Consider the following 24148-nt stretch of genomic DNA (forward strand, 5'->3'; position numbering starts at 1 on the left):
TGAAGCAGGTCACTCCAGCGCTAACCTAAAAGATGGTAGGAAGGATTCCAGGGGCCAAGAAACCAGCATGCCTAGGAGGTACTTGAGGAACTTCTTTCCAGCACTCTCCCAACCCCCCAGAGTAGGGAACAGCCTTCTCCTGCCTCTTCTGACGTGAATTCTGATCTCAGTTGCAATTCCAGATAGTTCTCTAGAAATGGGGAAACCATCCAGACTAGCAGGTGAAAATGAAAATTATTATAGTATTAGCAATAATAAAAATAATAGTAATATTTTTCCCAGGGAAAAATAAAAGCCACCTTTTAGTGAGGATATATTATATGCTATACATTTTAACTGCTAATTCTTACCCCAGGTATTATCACCCCATTTTCCAGATGAAAAAATAACGTCCCTGAAACACTAGTCTGAGGTCTTGCGCATGGTCAACGGGGGTTTCAATCCAAGTGACTGACGTCAGCAGCTGCTTCCTGTCCTGTGGAATCGGCAGACAGCACCGATGCCATTCACAGAAGTGGCAAGCATCTCTGTGCCCACCTGCTGCACGTCCACGCCAGCACACGGAAAGAACTGGACCATAAAAACAAAAGTGTTAGCGCAGACCTCCGAGATGAGTAGATGAAATTACAGTGTTATTTTGATTTTTTAATTTGAATCAAAATCATAACTTAAAGAAAAGAAGCTTTGAGAATAAGAGAGAACTTTAGCCTTCCAAACCATGAATTACGTTCTTCTTCTATAACAGACTCCTTGTTTTAATGATCCACACACATCCGTGTGGCTGGTCGCGAGGTAGTGAAGCTTGATTTAATTTCCCCATGATTCAGACTTGTCCAGACATGTGTCCTCAAACCGTATTTGAGGGCAACAAGGGTAAATAGTCCCCAGACCAGAAGATGTTCCCTCGGTCACCTCCCACTCACTCTCTCTGCTGACCTCCAAGGAAATTCAGCCCTGCAGTCAACATCTGTGGTCCAATCAGCCAGGCTGGAATAAAAGGTACTTAACCGCCCAGCTCGTTTTGCAAGGTTAGAAAGAATCAATAGGAGATGTGTTTAATGCCGTATTATATCAGGTCTCATCACACTTTTAAAACTGGAGTATCCACAGTGGTGTATCATCCTAGTCTCACAGTAAAGAGAATGGGTTTAGCGTGGTCTAAGATAGATATCACGGCTCTATTACACGTATGAAAAAAAAAAAGACAAAAACTGTGGTGTGTCCTCTGGAATTTAACTCTTGGCTATTTTTCTTTTTCTCTCTTTTTTCCCCTCCTTCTCTCCCTTTCAAATGTTCTTTTTTTTTTTTTTTTTTTTTTGCGGTACACGGGCCTCTCACTGCTGCGGCCTCTCCCACTGCGGAGCACGGGCTCCGGAAGCGCAGGCTCAGCGGCCATGGCTCACGGGCCCAGCCGCTCTGCGGCATGTGGGATCTTCGCGGACCGGGGCACAAACCTGTGTCCCCTGCATCGGCAGGCGGACTCTCAACCACTGTGCCACCAGGGAAGCCCTCAAATGTTCATTCTTTCTCTCTTCTTCCCTCTTGTCCTTCTGTCCCTTTTTCTTTCTTTGTGCCTTCTTTCATCCTTCCCTTTAATTTCAGGTGTTTGATTAGCTCCCATGGAAAACAGCCAGGGCCTCAGCAAACCACCAAAGAAGCTGAGTGATTTCCTCTCCAGTTCCCATGAGCACACATGTCAACTTTGAAATCCAGACTCGGAAACTCTCTCAAGGTGGGAGGCGCTGGTTGGAACCTATCTGCTTAGCAAAGCAGACTTTTCCATAAGCTTCAATGAAGTTATTTTGAAAGAGAAACCTGTCTAGACAGAGCATAATTAAACATAGCATCTTGTTCTTTTGTTAAGTAGACCACAAGGTAAAATTCTTTGTTGAGTCTAATACATAATGTATAATACTATTGGAAAATTAGAGATAGGAAGGTCAAAGTTATAGCATGGGTTTGTGGGTCAGCGGGAGTGCTGGTTAATTTCGTAATGAAGCATGTAGGGGAAACCATAGTCTATAATGGAATGAAGTGTGAGAAAAGATGAAAGAAACCAAGCCTCAGTTCCAATCTCTATCAGCGTTTGCATGAGCAGCCTTAAGGACGTTGACCTCTGTAAGAACTCGCCTGTAGAATTCTTAGTATTTTGGTTTAAGAGTAACTCAGCAATGCTGTCTGGTCCTATCCCCCCAGAGTGACTGCTGACACAGGGCCTCAATTGTCTGGCTTGAAAACTTACTGATAATTACCATTGTTAAAATGTTCAAGGCAAATGGTTGAACTGGGAATAAAACAGCTGTATTAGTTTGCTGGGGCTGCTGTAACAAGTACTGCACACCGGGGACCTGAAACAACAGAAATGTTCCGTCTCATGGTTCTCGAGGCCAGAGGTCTGAGGTCAAGGCATCAGCAGGGTGGGTTCCATCTGAGGGCTGAGAGGGAGACTCTGTTCCAGAACTTTCTCCTGGTTTCTGGCAGTTTCGGGCTTTCCTTGACTTGTAGATAGCATGTCTCCTGTGTCTTCACATTTTTTTCTCTCTGTGTTTGTTTTCTCTCTCTGCGCCCAAATGTCCCTCTTTTTTATAAGGACAACAGCTATATTGGATCAGGACCCACCCTAATGACCTCATCCTAACTTGATCATCTGCAAGGACCCTGTTGCCAAGTAAGGTCACATCATAGGTACAGGGGGCTAGGACTTCAATGTCCTTTGAGGGGACATAATGCAGCCTATAACAATAGCCATTTGTTTTCATACTCACATGTGCACCACTTGTTATCCTACTTTGAGCTGGAAATGCTCACTGTGTGTCCATTTCAAAATTCTCACTAAATTCTCTTTAATAGTGCCTCAACTACCTCAGAATTGAGGAGCTTACATGCCAAAAAGGAGACACAAGTTCCCTTTTTTGACCACTTGGAGAATGAGCCTTTCTCAGGGTGCGACCCAGGCCATATGGAAAAGACTGAGGTCCCAGCCCATTCTCTCATCATGGAACGAGGGTATGGGTTGCAGCCTAGCCACTGTCCTTCCTTTGGAAATTCACCAAAGGCTGGAGATGAAACCTGACTGACCTGAACTCTGTTATATTAAAGCAGTGCTTTGTCTTTCGCATAAGTGACAGGATAGTTCAGTATCCCATGAAATGAATGAGCTGGCGGTGAAATTGAATCTAGTGTAAATTATGGCGCTATGCAAAATCCAACACAGCCTATCACAGTGTTGGTCCTATCCTACTAATATCAAAAAACTAGGATTCCACTTTTACAGTGAAGGATTTTTTCTCTAATTTTTGTCCACAGGTTTATAATGTTAAATATGCAAAAAAAAAAAAAAGTTATTTTCCTATTGCCTTTAAACTAAGGTCTTCATGATTTAAATATAAGTCCCAGTCTCCACGTCAAAAATGTGGTGAACATATAAATGTGTTCATCAAAAATATCAAATAAAATAAGGGGCAAATCCTATGACCATGGACCCAAAAAGTAACAGTGGTTTTCCCTTCTGGGCATCAGCGTCCTGCCGCCTCTGACCACCACTTAGAAAGTCACGCTTCTGAAATATAGTAGCTAAAGGTTAGAGCTTCCTTGATTGGATTAATGTAAATAAGGAGGCTATGTGAAGCCAGTGCTGATTTTACTCAATCTTATTACTTTATTTTAAAATGAGGAGTTTATATAAATGTTCCCAGTTGAATAACTGGACATGCCCACTACTGAGTGTCTCAGATCTGAGAAACAAGAACATTTTACAAGAGAAAATTCTAAACTAAAGCATGAGTGGAGGAAGGTTGAAGAAGAGAACTATATGCCTGTAAAGGAAGAATATTTTCCTCCCTTGCCTTTATAATGAATTCCTCTTTTCTGTACTGAAGGACATAGAATTGAACTTTTCATTTAATGTTATTTACAAATAAAGAACTTAAAAGCCTTTGAAACTGTGAAGGGGACTCTGACTCCCACCTGTAACATCCATCCCTCATTGCCTGCAGTGGGCACTCTGAGAAAGTGAGTGTATGTGATTTTTCTCCATCTCTTATTATAGACATGTAAAAAAAGTATCAAATCCCAATGAAACGTTTTCATACATTTCACTATATGTAGTATGGCCATCGTGAAAACTGCGGTAAAATTGTAAATTTTGTTCATACTAAGATAATACACGTAAATCTAAAGCACAGGTGTGCACGTGACCAGGGGTCTCGCTGCCTGGTGTCGCACTAATGAAGAATGTCAGCAGGGACATTTGTCCTTCTCTCCTCAGTCCCACCCCTACCCTAAGTTGTCCTTTAATTCAGATTCACTGAGCCCTGTAATTCGGGGCCTTCCTTCTTTAAGGATTCATCCTGGTTTGCTCTTGAACTGTCGATTTCTATCCTAGGAACCTAGTTGTCCATGCCCTCTACCTCAAATTGTTCATATTCACTGAGGACAGCAAAGCAGAGCAATTGAATGCACTGACACGGGGTCCCAAAAGACCACAGTCTGAAACCAGGCTCTGCCAGGAGCTCGTTATGTGACCTGCCTCTCAAGCCCTAGTCTCCTCACCTGTAAGATGGAGAAACTATGACCATCATCACAGTGTGGTTGTGGGAATTCAAGCATCTAGTGAACCTGGCACATGGTAAGTGCTTAGAAAATGTTAGCTATTATTATTATAAAATTATTACTAATTGCTGTCAATACTTTACCATTTAGATGTCTATTATCCACTGTTTGTTTATAATCATATCACAAATGTATTTCTTTTTCTGTAACGAATGAGGCATTAGGGCTCATTTAGTTGACCATTCTCACTTTTTTTTTTCAATTTAATTTAATTTTTATTTTATTTTGGAGTATAGTTGATTTACAATGTCATTTTAGTATCAGGTGTACTGCAAAGTGATTCAGTTATACATATACATATATCCATTCTTTTCAGATTCTTTTCCCATATAGGTTATTACAGAGTATTGAGTAGAGTTCCCTGTGCAGAGGTTAATGTGTCCACACAGCTGGCTACCAGCAGAGCCAGGCCTAGGACCTAGGACTTGGACTCCATAAATCTCTAACCCCTAACTTGACCCCAGTACAAGGATGCCTCTCTCTCAAGTCCTGAGAATCAGAGAATTGATGGTCACCTTGATAAAATAAGATTATAGACTCAGCAAGGATGGAAACCATTTCATAGTTGGAGCCCCTGTTCTCTCCATCACTGCTGGCACTGGGGTGAATGAGGACCCCTTCCTGTTTTTCTAAAGCTTTGAAATACCCTTATGGGAATGCAGAAGCCACCCCCAGGGCTTTTTGATGTCAACAGTGCACCAGTAAAAATGGAAATGTTGCAAAAACACCACCATTTAACATTTTCTGGAATCAATTTCTTCCCTAATAGTCATTATGAATCTTTAAAAACGTAAAATAGCATGACCTTCCCTTCTGGTAGAGTAGACACTGTCTACTCTACCAGAAGAGTATTCTTATACTGTATAGAGTACAGTATTCTTATACTGTATAGAGTACAGCCCTGACTTTCTTCTCCAGAAACTCAATATATAGATTGTGATATGTTTGCTAGTTCTAAGTCACCAAGCATTTAATATACAGGTCAAGATCCCACCAGAGACAGCTCACATCCCCGTGACCTGAGGTCTTGGTGAACAAGCACCCTCCCACTTGCTAAAGGCTTTTCTTTTTGCTCACCATGCTGGCGCCTCTCCTGGGGTCTTGTATTCCTCTTTCCTTCATTGATTCCCAATGTACCCTCAGCCTTCCCATTTCCAAGAGACAGCAGCCCTACCGCGTGCTGCCAAAGTGACTCCAAGTCGGATGAGTGAAGGAGGCCGTGGGTGCTGGTACTCATACGGAGCCCGCGATGCCTTTACACGCAAAATCCAATCTGAAAACCAGAACAACCCTGTCTTTAAAGACGGGATATTGAAGTTGAGCCGGGTAGGCAGCCCTCCCCGGTCCTGTGTTACCTGGCCTGATGGACACTCTGTGAATTCTGAAACCAGCTTGCTCCATTTTGCAAGACCGTCCTTGGTACTTTACGTTAAGGAAAGGGCCTCAGTTTCATCTGGAGACCGATGTCGGAGTTAACCTTACCAATGCCATCTGATGTTCATGACAAAGCTCCAGGGTAATCCTCTGATACATAGAAAATTGTGTTTCTATGAAATGAGGCATGATGGCAAAATGAAATTAAATCAGAAGTTGAAATCCCAGGCATTGTAAGCATTCTCGTGCTTAAGGACAACCAGAGCATTACACGCTGAATTAGGTATATTGGAAGATGTACCTTTACAGGAGACTACAAGGGGATGTTCTTGCTAAATCTTTTTTTTTTCCCCCCAAATAATTTCCTAGAAAATAGTGTAGAAACACTATGGTGGGTTTTAGAATGGGTTGATTCTGTGGTTAATTCCTGAATGAATCCTGCCTCATCTGGGAAATCTTGAAAAAGTTGCTTAAACTTTCCAATTCTCCATTTTTTTTTCATCTTCAAAGTGAGGTAACACCACCTATGTATACCAAAGGGCTGTTGTGAGGATAAAAAAAATAATATATGTGTATTAGTTTCTGATTGTTTTTATAACAAATGACCACAAATGTAGTGGCTTAAAACCATACAAATTTATTATCTTACAATTCTGAAGGTGGGAAGTCTGCAGTGGGTCTCTCTGGGTTAAAGACAGGCTTCTGGCAGGGTTGTGTTACTTTCTGAAGGTGCTAGAGGAGAATGTGTTTCCTTGACTTCTCCATCTTCTAGAAGCTGCTAACATTTCCTTGGCTTGTGGCCCCTTCCTCAATCTTAAAAGCCAGTAATTGGTCGAGTACTTCTCACATCCCTCACATCTCATCAGTCTGACCTCCTCTTCTGCCTTTTTCTTCCACTGTTAAGGACCCTTCTGATTACACTGGACCCACCAGGATAACCCAGGATAATCCCCCCATCAAGGTCAGCTGTTCATCACCTTTAACTCCACCTGCAACCTTCATCCTCCATCGCCATGTAAGGTAATATACTCACAGGTGGGGATTAGGCTGTGGACATCTTCAGGGAGACATTACCTTGCCTGCCACAATATGTAAAGTACCTATTTAGTTCTACAACTTTTCTTTTTCACTCAAAACAGTAAGCTCAATTTTAAAGAGTGATTTCAATGCTAATACAGCAAATAAGTTTACCTCTTTGTGTTGAATGCCTTCATCAGTTCTGGAATTTGGGAAACTTCTCCAACACCCCCATTTCACAGATGAGCAGCTGGGGTCCAGTGGCTCACACGGCATTTAGTGACAAATCCAAAATTGGATTCTGATGTCCGGCTCCGAGTGAACTGGTGTCTCTTCCACCCCATCCTACCTTCCTGAAGACCTTAAGAATTATGCTGCAAAAGTGGTGACTCCCCCTTAATTCCACAGAGTGGGTTGATCTGCAGCAAGGCCTGGCATGGCTAATCAAAACATGTACATTTCAGGCAAAATCAATAGAAAAGACCAGTACTTAAAAAAAATTTCTAGGGTAGAAAATGAGTTTGATCAGAATTCAGAATATTTAATAAACATTCTGTCATGTATAGAAAAGTGCTTTGGATTTCTCCCCTGTATCTTCAAAGGCCTTCATACAACGAAACCGTATCCATCAAGTTTTTTTTTTTAACATCTTTATTGGAGTATAATTGCTTTACAATGGTGTGTTAGTTTCTGCTGTATAACAAAGTGAATCAGCTATACATATGCCTATATCCCCATATGTCTTCCCTCTTGCATCTCCCTCCCACCATCCCTATCTCACCCTTCTAGGTGGTCACAAAGCACCAAGCTGATCTCCCTGTGGGTAAGCTGGGACGAAGTGAGAGAGTGGCATGGACATATATACACTACCAAATGGAAAATAGATAGCTAGTGGGAAGCAGCTGCATCCATCAAGTTCTGAAGGAAAAAGATGTTATCCAAGATCCTATGGCCCCAGAAGTTGCCATTTGTACATGAGGTACCTGAATGATGTTTTCAAAAACCACACAACTCTCCCTGAATATATCTGTTGAGGATATACTTCAACTTAATGAGAGGAAAACATTGTAACAATTTAATAAAACTCATTAAAAATAATAACCAACTCTAATATCACAGATGACACTAAGAAAAACTGGGTAGTGGGTCTGGATAAAATGTGGGAACAAAAGACTACTTATATCCTCATTTTATTGATACATAGAAACTAATGAGTAAATAGTGCTTCATTTTTTATGTTGATAGTTTCAGAAATATTGATATGAGCATTTAAACAACTTAAGGAAAATTATTAGTAGAATTTAAAACAGAATCACTAGAGGAAAAAAAGCAAAGAACACATACCTATATTAAAAAAAAAACTTGCTAGGGAAAACACAGGAAGACTTATTTTTAAAATAAGCATAGGGCTTCCCTGGTGGCGCAGTGGTTGAGAGTCCGCCTGCCGATGCAGGGGACACGGGTTCGTCCCCTGGTCTGGGAAGATCCCACATGCCACGGAGCGGCTGGGCCCGTGAGCCATGGCCGCTGAGCCTGCGCGTCCGGAGCCTGTGCTCCGCAATGGGAGAGGCCACAACAGTGAGAGGCCCGCGTACCGCAAAAAAAAAAAAAAAAAAAGAAAAAAAAATAAATAAATAAAATAAGCATAAAACAAGATAAAGACAATAAGCACAATTACGTCAGTAATAATAACATACACTCTTCACCTAAACCACCATAGTAAAAAATACCTTCCCTCAAATAGTGAACAAATCAAATTCAACCTAATGTTATCTAAAAGCTTTAACACTTTAAAAAAACTGAGAGGTGAGTATTATTAAATGATTAGGCAAAGATACAGCAGCTAATGTCAAAAAAAATTAAAATGAATATAAAGAAAGAAAACAGGGGTTGCCATATTCTTTTCAGGCAATAAAGAATTAAAAGAAAAAGTTATTTCTTGGAATAGTTACATTATTTTGGTAATAATAATAAAATCCAGACAAAAAGCATAAAAGCCATATAGTTTTATGCTCCAAATAATATTCTTTAAAATACAGCAATCACACACTATCAGAGGCACAAAGAGAAGTTAACAGAAACACAGGGTTAGTTAAAGACTTTACTACACTTTCCTCCATCTCTTACAAATATACACAAATATAGATGCCCCATGGGAAAAAGGGGGGAAGAGAGAAAGAGGTTCAAATAACAATATGATTGATTTATTTGGTTTACAGCAAAAGCTGTGTATTAAGAAGAACAGGAAAATATATTTCCTATAAGTTTACAATGAATTTTCAAAGTAGTACTTATACATTATGCTATATATGCTCATAAACTCAAAAACACACAGGTCCAGATTCTCGCACCAAAAATGATTGCAGTGAAAATCAAACTCATCATTAAGGATTATTTAGAAAATAATGAGAGTGAAAACAGAATCTGTCAAAATATCTGGAATGCTGGCAAAGTTATACACTAAAGCAGATTCATAACATGTTAGTCTTTTATTAGGAAACCAGAAAGAATGAAAATTACTTGTTCAGTTAAAAAATGGAAATACAAAAAAAAGACTTAAATAAAACAAAAGGAGCAAAAAAATAACAGCAGAAATTAATGAATTAGAAAACATATAAATACTAGAATAAACACTTCTAAGATCTGGTTTTGTGAAGAAAAAAAATTACCCATCGAACGGTTTACAGGTCTAGGGAAATAGAAAACAGAAAATATAAATATATAAAATTAGAAATAAAAAATGGACATGACCAAATATGTAAGTAAAATTGTATAAAATCTTATTCTGACAAATTAGCAAACTGAGTAAGCACGATGATTTTTGAAGAAAATATAAAGGATGTAAAAAGCTGAGAGGGGGGAGACAAAGCATCTTACTAAAAGGCAATTAAAATGTGCCATTCTTTGTTGAAAAAGTGTATCTCCCTGAGTAATTAGCATCTATTGTGCATTGAACAATGGTTTGTTGGCAGAATTCTATTACATTGGTTGTAGGTGGCCATCCTGTAAAGTGAATCAACATAATGGGGAGTTCCCTGCTTTAAAAAAAAATGTTCACTTTCGCAGGTATCTGTCTAACTTAATGCTGTGACAATATTAATGATTAAAATTTTAAGCAATTTTCAAAGTCTTTCCACTGAATTCATCACAGACTTGCTGAAGACTAAAGAACGATCAAGGCATGGTAAGGGGTTCCTGCAACCATTTTTACTGTCAGAGGTCATCCACTTGCCTTGAAACCCAACACTGTGCCTTACTTAGGGTTGGTCCTCCATAAACAGGAGCTGAGCTGAAGTGTATGAGTGAGATGCTGAATGAGAGGCTCTGACAATAAAAAGTTGGATGTCCTTTCATCCCGATGAGACTCAGTTTCCTCATCTGTAATCTGGATAACATGAAACCTGTTTTAATGTGGAAAAACCTGTAAACTGCAATGGACCGTGACGAACATGGAAGGAATCCTTCTTTAGTGCATTTAGAACCTTCCTGAGCCAGCTCCTTCTGACATCTTCATCACAGAATATCTGTGACATCACCTAATGTACTTAACAGTTGGTCCCTAAAACTGAACTGAAACTCATTACTAACATTCTTATTTTGTTTTCTCTGCTGATTGCACTCACCTACTTAGCTACCCCTTGTTCACTATTCACCAGGGGATGGGCCATCTGGAATGATTATTTTATCTCTTATATACCCAACAGGAGAGTAGTTAAAGCTCAAAACTTTATGTGATGATTCTTTCATCCTTAGTCATAACCCTCTACAATTGCTCGGAAGTGATGGCTATAGAGCCCATAAGTGTGAGATCACTCCAGGCCACTCTTCTAACCTCTAAATGGAGTCAGTCCTGAGGGATGGATAGAATTTCACTGTTTTCCCATTTCGTTTGTATAATGAAATCATTGTTTGGCCTTCGTTCTGTACTTTTGCCCTTTTCGGTCTTAAGGTGGACTATTCAGTAGCCCCCTCCAATGTCTATAGGAAAACTAGGAATTTTAAATGGACTCTTATCAAATTTCAAGAACTTGATTTTTTTTCCCTTAAATATAGCATACCAAATAAATTCCCTAGCTCACAGATAACATATTATACATTTGTCATTTGTTTACTTGTATTTATATGCACATAGAAGTGAATGGATGTATAAATCTGTAATGTGTGAACTTGACAAAATTCAAATCATCACCTGAAAATGAATCACTTATTGTCACTAATCAGGTCATATTATCATATTATTGTACTGTGATCACATTTACGCCAAAGAGCACCAGAACTTTAGCCTTACCTGGAATCAGCTGAGGCCCTTGTTAAAATAGATATTAGCAAACCTCACCCCAGAATTATTGAATCAGACTCTGGTTATGAGGCTCAGAATTGGCGTTCTTAGAAAATATTGAGAAAGCACTGAAGTGGAGAACTTGATCAGCCTGGTTCCTGAATGACACCTGTATTTCTAACTCTTTTATGGGGAATCTAATGTTTATCCCAGAGTCCCTAAAAGGACAAGCTCCCACCTAGACTTTGTTAACGTAGTTCCAGATGGCAGCTTCCAGACACAATCTGGCTTCATATCCCACCCTCAGAAGTTGGAACCTATAGGATCTCAGGACAGTTGGGATCTTCTCTGTGATGGAGCAAAATGGTGGGGTTTTCCAGTAACTCTATTTACCATCGGCTTTGTGCCCTCCTTTTTCCCTAAAAAAAAAAAAAAAAAAAAAAACCTTTATTTGATCACCATTACATTTTATTTCCCTGAAACAAGTTTTACGGACATCTCATCTCATGAAATTTAAGGCAATTCTCCAGTTTGAGATATCATTGACTATCCTAGAAATGGTGGTCTAAAATCACAAAGATTGGCTGTGATAACTAGAAAACTCCCACATAGAGTCAACAAATAGTTGCTGGATCACCACATCCTCTATTTCTCTTCTTCATCTATCAACCCTTTGGAAGAAGAATATAGCATATTCACGGGAGTGAAGAAAGCACTGCATTTTTTCTGAATTTAGCCAAAATGTTGATACTGGCCTGAGGCAGAAACAAAATGGGAGACCTCTATCTAACCAGTCATTCATTATTCTCTATTCTCTACTTTTTTAAAAATTTTAGGATGAGAAGTAATTTAAACAGTCATATACAATTGTACTCTCTGGAGTCCACTGAGTCCATGCGACAATTCATAACCATTACCTCACCAACACAAGACATTTCTTTAGAGTGGTGATATTATCTTACTGACCCATCACTTCTTTTCCCCAGCAGTGACTTGCCATACGACCTTGGGTGAGTAACTGACTATCTGTGGCCAGGAGCTCGTATCTATCCCAGTGTACGAAGACGAATGACTTACAACAAGTGAGGATTTGGGGACTCATAAATGGAACCCAAATTTCACTTAAGTAACAAATAGAGACACTAGTTAATGCCTATAGAGGAAGCTTTCCTCTAAGATATGTACAGATAGAGAAGAAGTTGTCAATCTGTCTGGCTCCAGATGTATCCATCCATAACCAGTGAAACAAACTTAAGTCCAGGAAAAAGGAATCTGTTTCTGAGTTGGAACTTCATTTCAGTGGCTATGGAAAGGAATAGCTAATAACAGCCTTCTCTCTCTTAATATAAATCAGTAGAATCTCTTGTATGATGAATAAAAATTAGAACAGCTCTAGGAAGCACATACATGTCAGTGTTGTCCTCTAGGTAATACAACACACACACACATTCACATCCCACCTATTTTTATACACACCTGCACACTTACAAATTTGGCACCATGATGGCTCAACCAATGTATCTGAATCATCCGCACAAAAAATTGATTTTAGTGCAAGTACATTCTTAAGAAAATAGTCATATAGCCAGCTACTTTCAACCAGTGCTTGGAACTGAGTATAACATTTCTCTTTAAGTTTTAGATGTCCTAATTCAAAAGAAAAGTGTAAAGATCCAACAGATTTTTCTTTTCCATTTCATGGCAGATGCTTGGTTGTTGAAGGATTTTTTGTCAGCCTTTTCTTACCAACTCACTTAGAGGGCTAAGTCTTGTTTAGATGAGAAAATGTTCACCTGGGATGTGGAAGACAGGATGCTGGACTCTTGAAATGTCCATCAGCAGGTATAGTGGCCAGATAATGCCAGGTTAAGAGAGTAGCCTTCACAACTGGTTATTTATGGAATAAATAGAGGTAAAGTTTTGGAAATCAATTTGTTGGTTCATAACAAAATTCCCCCAATATTAAATGTTGGGCAACAAGAAGGAGAGTTGTTGAGTAGATTACAGGATGTTCACTTGATGTAAATACCACAGTGTTAAGCAAGAAGCCTGATTAACAAACAGAAAGAGGCACATGGCATCATGTTAAGTGAAAAAGTCAACATACAAATCAATGGATCAGAGGAGAAAAGTCCTAAATAAATTAACATATTTATGGAAATTTAGTTTGAGGCAAAGATGACAATTCAGATTAATGGAAAAATAAGGTATTATCTAACCAATAGTGTTGAGACAACTAAGAAGCTACCTGAAAAAGTGTAATCCTCCCTCATACTTATACCAATATAAAGTCCAGAAGAATGATAGAAAATTATACTGTAAAAGCACTAGGACAAAGCATAGATAAATATTATATCCTCAAAATAAAAAATTCTTTCCAACTATAACATAAAACCTGGAAGACAATAAAAAAATTGATCAATCCAACTATGTAAAAATATGCTTTTATATGCCCTTCCACCCTGAACAAACATTATAAACAAAGTCAAAAGACAGTATATAGAGAAAATATTTACAGCTCTTAATGTAAAGGGCTAATTGATATATGAGTCCTTTAAAATCAATATTTAAAAAAACTCTGTTGAAAATGGGCAGACGTTAGCAAAAAAATTATAGAAAATAAATATGATGGCTTTTAATTGTGCAGAAAGTGTCTCAACTTCACTTATACTAAGAAACAGACAAGTTCAAACTTTAAGAAGATACAGTACTGTGTTTTACCTATCAGGTTAACAAAGACCAAAAACGATGACACACCATGTTATGGGATAATGACATATTCATCGCTGGTTGGAGTATAAGTTGGGAAATCTCTCGGAAGTAGATCAAAATACACTATGCAAGTACTGTTTGACCCAGCAATTCCATTCCCATGAATTTCTCATGAAGGTGGCAATTTAAAGTTTCTATACTCTAAATTCAAGAAAGGAAAAAGATGACTGTTCTTTGGCCATAGTCCTAAGACATAAACAAGTCACCACTACAACTTTGTTCAAAGCCATTTCAATCAGCGAAAATTCAATTTAGTAACTGCACTTCTTAAAGGCACATGCCAAATGCCAAGGTTCCGCAGCTGAAGGTCAACACATCCTTAAGCTCTTGCTTCTGGAAGTCTGTCAATCCCTGGACTCAGTGCTTCCCAAACCCTATGTAAGATCAGCTTTTGCTTTGTTCTGATAGAACTGAGTCCCATAGCACTCTTTTCCCTTGTTTAACAAGAAATAAACTGTTTATTGCTGCATATATTGAGTGGTAGCCTTTCCTTTCAATCCAAATACTCACACATATGAGAAACAACATATGCGTAAGAATGTTCATTAAAATGTTGCTTAATAGAGAAAGAGATTATAAAGAGTGAAAGTATCTGAAAGGTGCAGTAAATTAGAAAACCAGAAATATCAGATGTCTCTGTGAAAGAGAATTATTTGTCATGGGGCAAAGGAGGGAGGAAGAGATTTATACATTTCATTTAGTCACTTTTAAGTTTTATAAAAATTTTTGCATGTATTACACATTAAAGGTAAGTTATTTAAAGTCAGAATTTCAAACTGTATGTATAATATGAAAAGAAACCATATGAAATGGGTAGCAAAACAATAATATTTGCCATTTCTAAATAATTGGGTGATAGTTTTTAAAGTGTCTTTTCCCTAAATATTTCATAATTTTGTGACGTACTTATTTTAAATTAAAACTACTTACAAATATCATGCCAGAGATCACACAAAAATACAACAAATGCAATTACTTCATTGCAGGTTGGCATATAACAAAAGTTGAAGTGACATAAAGAGAATCTTACTTATTAAGAGAAATGATCTAAATCTAAAAGAAAGGAGGAATCCAAGAAGTCCAAGTACATCACAAAAGCAAAGCTGACAGAACAGGACCTTCCTATAATATCAAAATGCTTCAGGCAAAGGCCAAAGTTCAGCAGACTTGGACCTCCAGAGTTCACACGCCTTCTCCCAACAGCTTCTAGTACATCACTTTTGATGCACTGTAACCAAGAAGTTCACCACAAAGCTTAAAGTTTGCAAAACAGATGCATTACTTGTCTACTTTTTAAAGTAAACCTTATAAAGAGGAAAGAAACACTATGCTTAATTTTAAATTAGTCCTATCCTTCCCCCGATACACTAACCAATACAGGAAAGAACCCAGCAGTGTCCACTTACAGAAGATAATACCTGCTTACAGCACAACACCCATCAGAAATACTTCTCCACTGTTAGATTGCTGAGTCCGTCAAGTTCACCAAAAAACAACTTCTAATTTCCTTACCATTAGGCGGTGTGATCTTGGAATTCAGAAGCCAGGTTTAGCTTTTTTCTTTGACCAGATAACTCTCTAAAGGAGGCAGGGGGGATGGGGGAGAGAAATGTGGAACAAATCAAATAATGTTGCTCAAAAGCTCTCCTGACCTTTTGACTTGGGAATAAAATAGTATATTAAAATGTCCAACGTATCAAACAGAGAACTACTTTTATCAATCATTTAATTACTGAGACAATGCTGACTCGATTAATGAGGTTAGTTGCAGTTTCGGGTAACCATTAATACTAAAGAAACTCACAAGGTATATTTTATTATTATATTACCTAATTCAACTTTAGTCCCCTTATTGCATTTTCATGGATGGACTTGAAATACTTACCATGGGTTATACTGATTATGGAAAAAGTAGCACTCTGGGCATACAAGTTCTCTTTCATGTTTTGTTCATTGTAATTGATGTCTTCACTCAGAACTTTGACAAACAAGACATTTGAAAGACCCAATAACTGGTCATCTGAACTTCCTCCTGAACAAAGAGTTGTAATTCTTAGAGCTATAAAAAGGAAATTTTACAATTTACCCACATTTCTTTTCAGGCTAAAAATAATCATTGAAATAATCATTTCTATCTAGACTTGTCTATTAAAGTTTTAGAATAATATCAGTCTTATATAATCTGTAGTTTTTAAAGTTTTCTCCAAATGCCATCATCAGGCATTCTGGCAGTATCTATTACAATTAAAAATATATGTGCCACAATTCCATTTCTGGGAATCTGTAAAAACACATATATCAGTGTTCATTGAAGCACTGCTTTTAGGAGGCCAAGACCTGAAAACCATGTTGCTAATCATTGATAAAAGAATGGTGGAGTAGGCCTATGGGACAATGCTATATGCCTCCACAGAATATTAAGCAATCATTAGAAATAATTAAATAAGGGAAATTTTGGAAAGGCTATTATTGGTTTAAAGCAAATCAACTATGTTTGAACAACAAAAAAAAAGGAAAAGAAATAATTAAATAGCATTGTAACAGTTGACTTGTGAGAAATTTGTCAATGATTTTTGATTGGGAAAAGCAGGATGCCAAAAAGTGTGCAAAATGATTCCTTTTATGAAAAAATAAGTTGTATAAATAGACTTCATATCAATGGTTTACAGCCAAGAGGAATTTTGCTCGCTGTGGGACATTTGGCCACACCTGGGGATATTTTTTGACTGTCACATCTGGGGGGAGAGTGTTACTGGTGTTTAGTGGGTAGACGTGAGAGACGCTGCCCAGCATCCTGCAATGGACCAGACAGCCCCGTGACAAAGAGTTACCTGGCCCCAAACGTTGATACTGCCACAACTGACATACCCTCCTGTATAGGGAGATTATATAATTTTAAATTTGAATTATATAAGGATGGAAAACACATGGAAACTCACACAGTAGGTTGTCAGCGTAGCTCATTCAGGGGAATGGGAGGAGGGTGAGATGCTGATGGAAGGGAAAAGGAAGCGTATGAAGGCGCTCTTGATAAGACCAGCATCGTGATATGATCATAGTTCTCGTGCCTATATATCAAATAAGGGAAAAGCGCCACCACGAGATCATCTTTGCCATGTTTATTCTTGCTCCTTAGACACAGCTAAGTAAAGGCATCACGTTCAAAAGTCACTGAAACTACACTCTTCAGATGAAAAAGTAAAATAATAAATTCAGTTTAGAAGAAAAACCCAACTTCAGATCATCAAGGCTAGATAAGTGGTGACTTCGCCAGTGTGGTCTTGACAAATCACGGTACAGCATTGCTTGGATTCCCATGAATAATCTTGTTGGTCTCAATTGATCTGAATTAACCTCACCCTCTCCCACCCTTCGTATCAGTAGTTTGGTATTTTTATTACACTCTACACTCTAGGGAATTCAATATAAAATAGAACAAGAACATCAAAAATAGGATGAGTGACAGTCACTTTGTCTAGATGAGTTTGGTTGTTTTGCTGTCCTTTTCCTGTGGTTAGCACTTGAACTTATATCCTGCTCACAAATACACATCAAAATAGGTATTCTGTATGATGCCAAGTGTGACTCACACTGAGCAGATGCCTTTGTGAATTAAGAAACAGTATATTTTGTCATCTGTCCTAAACTCTTAATCTTCAGGTATTCTGTGTAGATTTTTGCAAACACATAAAGCAGTGATGTACTCTGGGTAAACCCCTCTCTGATGGAAGCCCTTCTGCAGTCTGTATATGCCCCCGGCGTTACTGCCCAGGCAGGGGAGGACACAGGACACACCTTGAAGTTAACGCTGCTGCAGCAGGTACGGCAAATACTAGGGAAAGTACCTCTTCCTGCCTCATGTCACATGCTAGGTCACTGCACACCAGCAAGGTAAGTGGGCCAAGTGGAATGGCAAACTGATCCTCAGTATTCATCTGAAAATACATTTTTGTAATCCCAGACTCTAACCCTCACCCTTGATTCCCCCTCTGACGTCTTTGAGTAGCCACTCCACTGGGGGGCTAAGTGCTCTTTCTATTCCGGTCCCCCTTTCTCACCCCACACCTTTGTACCCAAGTACATGCCCTGTTTGTTTCCTAATGTCCAGTGAAAATTGCCACTTCTCTGACTAGGCTACACTCAAATCCTTTGACACCCACTCTGTTCTGATTTGCAAGGTCCATTTCAATTTTTTGTCAGTGTCACAAAATATGGATTACAAGAGAATCCAAGTGAGCCCAGAGCACTGGACCATGGGGACCAGAAGGGTCCACCTCCCCTCTGATGCCATCTGTGGGGCGATCTGATGGGGTTGGCATCAGTGCAAGAATGGCAGGGGTGGCAGACGTGGCTGGCATCTTTTTATCTCCCCAGCACTAGTCATAAGGGACTTACAATGGGGGAATCCTAGGGCACTTGGGCCTGTTCCATGTGCCTGCTGTGTAGTTAAGTAAAGGATATGGATATATACTGAATTGTAGATTTTTAAAAGAAATTTCTGCGTGTAATGATGTTTTCGCATTCGAAAACAAACCTTTCTGGCTCTGGTCCTTAGGGATCACCAAGGACCTAGCCAGGAGCGTGTCTTTGACACGCAAACTAACAAACCCAGAGCGACATCTCCTCTCCCTGGCCCTTACACCCCAGGGGAAAATATTCCTCTGCCTTAAGCACTAGGGACCAACCCAATAGCCTAAAGCCAATGGAAATTATTCCAACTAGCCTATCCCAAGCTGTGCATCCACCCTGCCTTGCCTCTCCCGAGGAAACCCCAATAAAGGCCGTGGCCTGAGCGCTGCCGCCCCCTTCCTGCCTCCTGCAGCTTGACCTCCCCGGTGTCTTTCCCACATGGCCCTGCTCCTGTCCCAGGACCTGTGAATATAATAAACTTTGCTTTGTTTTGATCTTTCCTGAGAATCTCCTTGGTTTCTTCTTGTGGCCACGCCTGAATGATCATCTCGTAAAAGAATACAGTACACACACACACACACACACACACACACACACACGACATACAATGTGGAGGATACAGAAGGTGTTTGTAAGCTGAAGACGAAGACCCAGTAAAGGCATCTTCTTGTAGCTTTCACATTTTCCAACAAAGCCCAATTTCCTCCCTGCCTTGACTTCCTTCCCTAGCATTCTGTTAAGGAGACTCTCTAAAGAGCCACCCTGTAACATGCTTCTTGACAGTTTTCTTTACCATATGCAAATATGGGCCCAAATGCCACCTCCTCTGGGAAGCCTTCTATGATATGTCTGGTCCTTCTTCCTGGCTGGCCCCATCATGCTCTCCTCTGCTGCCTGGCATTATTTTCTTCACAGCACATGCACCAGCTGGTGCAGCACTACTCATGGGTACTGAGTTATGTGATTCCTATCCCCACACTCACCCCCCACCCACCGAGTGGGATGGGGAGGCCTTGGCTGTCCCGTCGATAGGTGTCCAGCACACGGCAAGGCATGAAACAGATGCTCCACGTGAGTTCATGGAATTCCTTAGTTAATCCGTTTCCTGTACAGATGGGATAGAAAGGCCCAGAGAAGTGACACAGCCCAGCCAAGGTTGCTCAGAGAATTGTAATAACTGAACATTTTATTCGAGCCCAGAAATCTTTGCCTTTAAGTATTGGCTCAGATTGTTTTGTTTGGTTTGGTTTGGTTTTTCAGGGGAAAAAAAAATTAAAAGTAGTCGATGGTGTCTGTTTTTCCCCCAAGAGAAGCTCAGAAAAGCAACTGTATATTCTATGAAGAACATAAATATTTCTTAGTCATGAGCCAGAGATTTTTAAGTAATTCTCAGGAATTCTAAGCCTTGACCTTCCTCTTCCCATGGTGAATTTAAAAACCACAAAGGCTGTTGCACACACAGATTCCATATATGAATCTGAGGGCCAGGCATGTCCCTCTCAAAGCCATCATCACTCCTGTGCAAAGCTCCCAAAAACCTCACACTGAAAAATCAGGCCCCATCCCAGGTCCCTGGCAAAATTAACCTCTTTCCCCAACCCCACGTTGTTCTGTTTTTGTTTCTTCTTCTTCTCTTCTCTCGTTTGTTTCTTTCTTCATTTCACCATCCCAAAAAATTTACACAGGCACTATTTGTATCCCAATTATAAAGATTAAGAAAACTTGAGTCTCAGAGAGTTTCAATAACCTGCCCCCGAATAGGACAGCTCACTGAAACAGCCTGACCCCAAAACCCAGGGAATCGGTTCATTTCATAGTAAGTTCTTAAGATCCCTTTTTGATTTACAGGAGAGACAGAATGGGGGGTGGGGCATGAAGGGAGAATGGAAGAGAGAGACCCTATAGAAAAGGTAAGAGCTTGGGCTGTAGACTAAGTGTTCCATTTGAATTCTTATGAACTATGGACAAGTTACTTAACCCTTCTAAGTCTTAACTGTGTGATTCAAAATATATAGAGAAAATACTATTGTCCTCATAAGGCTACTGCAGGATTAAATGAGACAATATACAAAAAGTATATGAAGCCCAATGTTCCTAGCAGCACTCTTCACAATAGCCAAGACATGGAAGCCACCTAAGTATCCATTGACAGAGGAATGGATAAAGAAAATGGGGTACATACATACAATGGAATATTACTCAGCCGTAAAAAAGAACAAAATAATGCTATTTGTAGCAACATGGATGGACCTAGAGACTACCATACTAAATGAAGTAATTGAGACAACGAAAGACAGATATTATATGATATCACTTATATGTGGAATCTAAAAAATAGTATAAAAGAACTTATTTACAAAACAGAAACAGACTCACAGACATAGAAAACAAACATATGGTTATCAAAGGGGAAGGGGGGGATAAATTTGGAGTAGGATATTAACAGAGATACACTACTATATATAAAATAAACAACAAGGATCTATTATTTAGTATAGTAAGTATATAGGGAACTATATTCAGTATCTTGTAATAAACTATAATGGAATAGGACCAAAAAACACTACTATATATATATATATATAACCAAATCACTTTGCTGTACACCTGAAACTAACACAATACTGTGATCAACTATACTTCAATTTTTAAAAAAGTGTATTGGCCCCGTGTTAATCAATAAGTCATAAGTAAATATATTATCTATGAAATGGGACAGAGGGGAGTGTGTGTACATCTGCAGGTGTGTGTAAGTATACATAGGCCTGGGGTCAACCCGTGAACCTCTGTGTGAAGAAGCTCTTAAAGTATAAAGAGGAGGGAACCCTGAGCTGACTTGACTCTGGAGATATAGGCTCACATGCAAGTGCTGTAACCCTGAATCTTTTCACAAATGCCAATTCCCAGCCACTGATAAGCTGGAACGCCTAAGAAAGCCATACTACCAGAAACAGCTGGGAGGGCAGCAGCCCCTGATGGCTAAGGATGGCAACCCAGGGCACTTCCGTAAACAGTGAAGGTGTTTGTAGTAACTCCAGTAGTAATAATGAGAAACAAATGTTCTCAGTATCCTGGTTTTCTTAAAATGCTTCTATTACTCTTTTCCAGTGAGTGGGGTTAACAGATTTAGCAAATAAACAAATAAACCTGAAAAGTATGGCCACTTCAACTTGAATTTGAGATAAGCAAGGAATGTATTTTTCCTGTAAGTATGTTTCATGCAGTATTTGGTAATCCTCACTGTGAGCAATACTGATTTCTCTCTACGCCTTCTCCAGTTTAACCATCAGACAAGTGACTGTGTTTGAAACCACTGGTCCCCAGATGTTGTAGGAACAATTACCAAATCAAAGAAAGATTCATGAACCCTGTCGGGAAACCAAAACAGCATTGTTATTAGTATTCTTAATCTACCCTGCAGTGGCAATGAAAACCTCTTGTTCTGCCCATGTAAAATAGCTCAAACATAAATTTTTAGATTTTTTTTTAAATTCTCAAAATACCTATTCTTCCTATTAAAATACCAGACATTTAGGGAGATTGTATTTCTTTCTTCCAAATGAACAAAATAAACAACACTTCAATTTATGCTTTTAATCACTCCATCTCCATAGGAGATAACTATTAATCTTGGTGGAAATTTCCTGCAAGGTAAGTGCTGTTTCAGAAACGTGTGCTACCAAAAGTTACCCATATGGTCTGCAAGGATTTACAAATATTTACGGTTTTGTAAGCATTGCGATTTCTTTAAAAGTTGGGAAACCCCAGACTTGTATTAAAGACTATTTTGAAAGATTTTAAGTAAGAGTCTATGAGTCAAATTCTGTGAAAGGGGAAAAGAATGATTTACCTGATTACGGAAATACTAGTTCAAAAATCCTACCTCCCACGCTTTGGGGATACAGTTAGAAAAGGTCAATGAGAGCATCTGTCTTGTTTGAGTATAGTTCACCTCTTTATTTCAGGCATATGTGAATTTCATTTGATGAACTTGGACCCCACTCATGACGGGGGCAGTTGGTCATCAATGCACATGGCCCGGTATTGACCCCTCACAGCACTACTGGAGCAGAAACTCATTTAATAATTGTTAGCTGAGAAGGTTATCTCCATGAACTAGCAAACCCATCAAGGGATGAGCTGCAAGCGACCTTGTGCAAAGAATCCTCTGAGGTGCTCCATTTAGAGCAGGCATACTCCCAACCTCTTCCTCTGCTGGCTGATTCAGCGGATGGGGGAAGGGCCTGGGGTCCTGCATTTTAACCACTACCCCATCTGTCCGGACGGCTGTTGTTGCTCTGGACACATTTCACACACTCTGAAGAACAGTGTTCTACACTCTATAAGCCACTCATTGATCTATAAAGATTGGAGCAAAACTGCGGGGACAACTTCAGGGATGACTTACAGATCTCAGATCTCAGTAGAACTTCAGTTCAGGGTTAGAGAGAAAAGTGAAACTAAGTCAGACATCAGAAGGATGCTGCAGGTACAACAAGCTTCCAAGGATTCCTTCTGATTTCTCCCCAATTCCCGGGCTTGGTATTAAATGGGGAAATGTCAAGCTAGAGAATTAAACGCAGAACCTTTCAGAAAGGCTGCCTGGAGGAAGGTGCGGGTGCGGAACCGGGGGGCCTCGTGGGCCGCCACACCCGGCCCTGCAGCCCCAAGTTGTTTGATCTAGACTCTGTTGCATCATTTAATGCCACTCCGTCCTCCTTTGCATTCAAACAGTCTTTCCATCTCAGACACCTCCCACGGTAACAGTTTTTTTTCTGCCCCTCCTCTCTTCTGACTTAGAGAAGTGACCTAAAATAGCAAACACAATTTTCCATTTGTTACTCACTAAAGACACGGGCTGTTTCTATCTTTAAACACCCACAATGTCTTAACGCAGTTACCCCGAGTCCTCCCAGTATGACTTCTTCTATGACATGGGTCATTGTTATGATGCAAATAAAAAACCGTTGCCAAGGACAATAAAAGTCTCAGCTTCCTGCAAACAGCAAAATTGAAATAAGAAATTAGAGCTCAAGGCAACCACAGCTTGGTGACAGGAGCTGAGCATGGGAGCCTGACTGCATGGGTTTGAATCCTGGTTCAACCTCGCTAGCTGACTATTGTTGGGTTTCTCTTTCCTCACCTTTAGATAAAAAATTCCAGTACAGGAATTGGGGAAGAATGAGAAGGAAACTGCTAGGGATGCCGTGAGGTCTAAATGAGTCAATTGATATCAAGTGGTTAGTATCAAATATGTATGAAGTGCTCAATAAATATTCTTCATCATCATCAGAAGAAGAAGAGAATGCTCACAGAGTATCAATGCTCTCCATCAGTTCCATGGATAATCATAACAGTCTTCTTGCATCCCGCTGAATAAGAAACAGCTATTGCTAATTTCTAGTTCCATCTGTCCACTGGCCATGCTAAGTGGCCTCAGCTCCCTTCTCCCTCGAACGTGAGCATATATGCAGTGTCTAAACTGACACCCTGTTAACCTTACACTTTTTAGATATAAGTCAATTTATTAACTTTTTTTTTGGCTACAACTTTGAAATCAATTTCTTTCCCTGAAATGAAACAAGGATTCATTCTTCTCTCTCTTTATCTGTCTTCCTCTCTGAGTCTCCCACCTTCTGTCTACTTTCCCAGTCTCTCTCCCATTCTTTAACTCTCTCAGTCTGT

At 39.5% G+C, this 24148-nt stretch overlaps 1 long non-coding RNA gene across 1 annotated transcript; it reads left to right on the forward strand.

The window, feature by feature from the left end:
• Window positions 1-487: 487 nt before the first annotated feature.
• Window positions 488-14516, forward strand: LOC117312236 (uncharacterized). Its single transcript, XR_004526498.2, has 3 exons — window positions 488-999; window positions 4385-4627; window positions 6890-14516. It is a non-coding gene; the product is annotated as an uncharacterized lncRNA (long non-coding RNA).
• The last annotated feature ends 9632 nt before the right edge of the window (window positions 14517-24148 follow it).

The sequence above is a fragment of the Tursiops truncatus genome, chromosome 4, assembly GCF_011762595.2.
Source record: "Tursiops truncatus isolate mTurTru1 chromosome 4, mTurTru1.mat.Y, whole genome shotgun sequence".
Lineage (NCBI taxonomy): Eukaryota > Metazoa > Chordata > Mammalia > Artiodactyla > Delphinidae > Tursiops > Tursiops truncatus.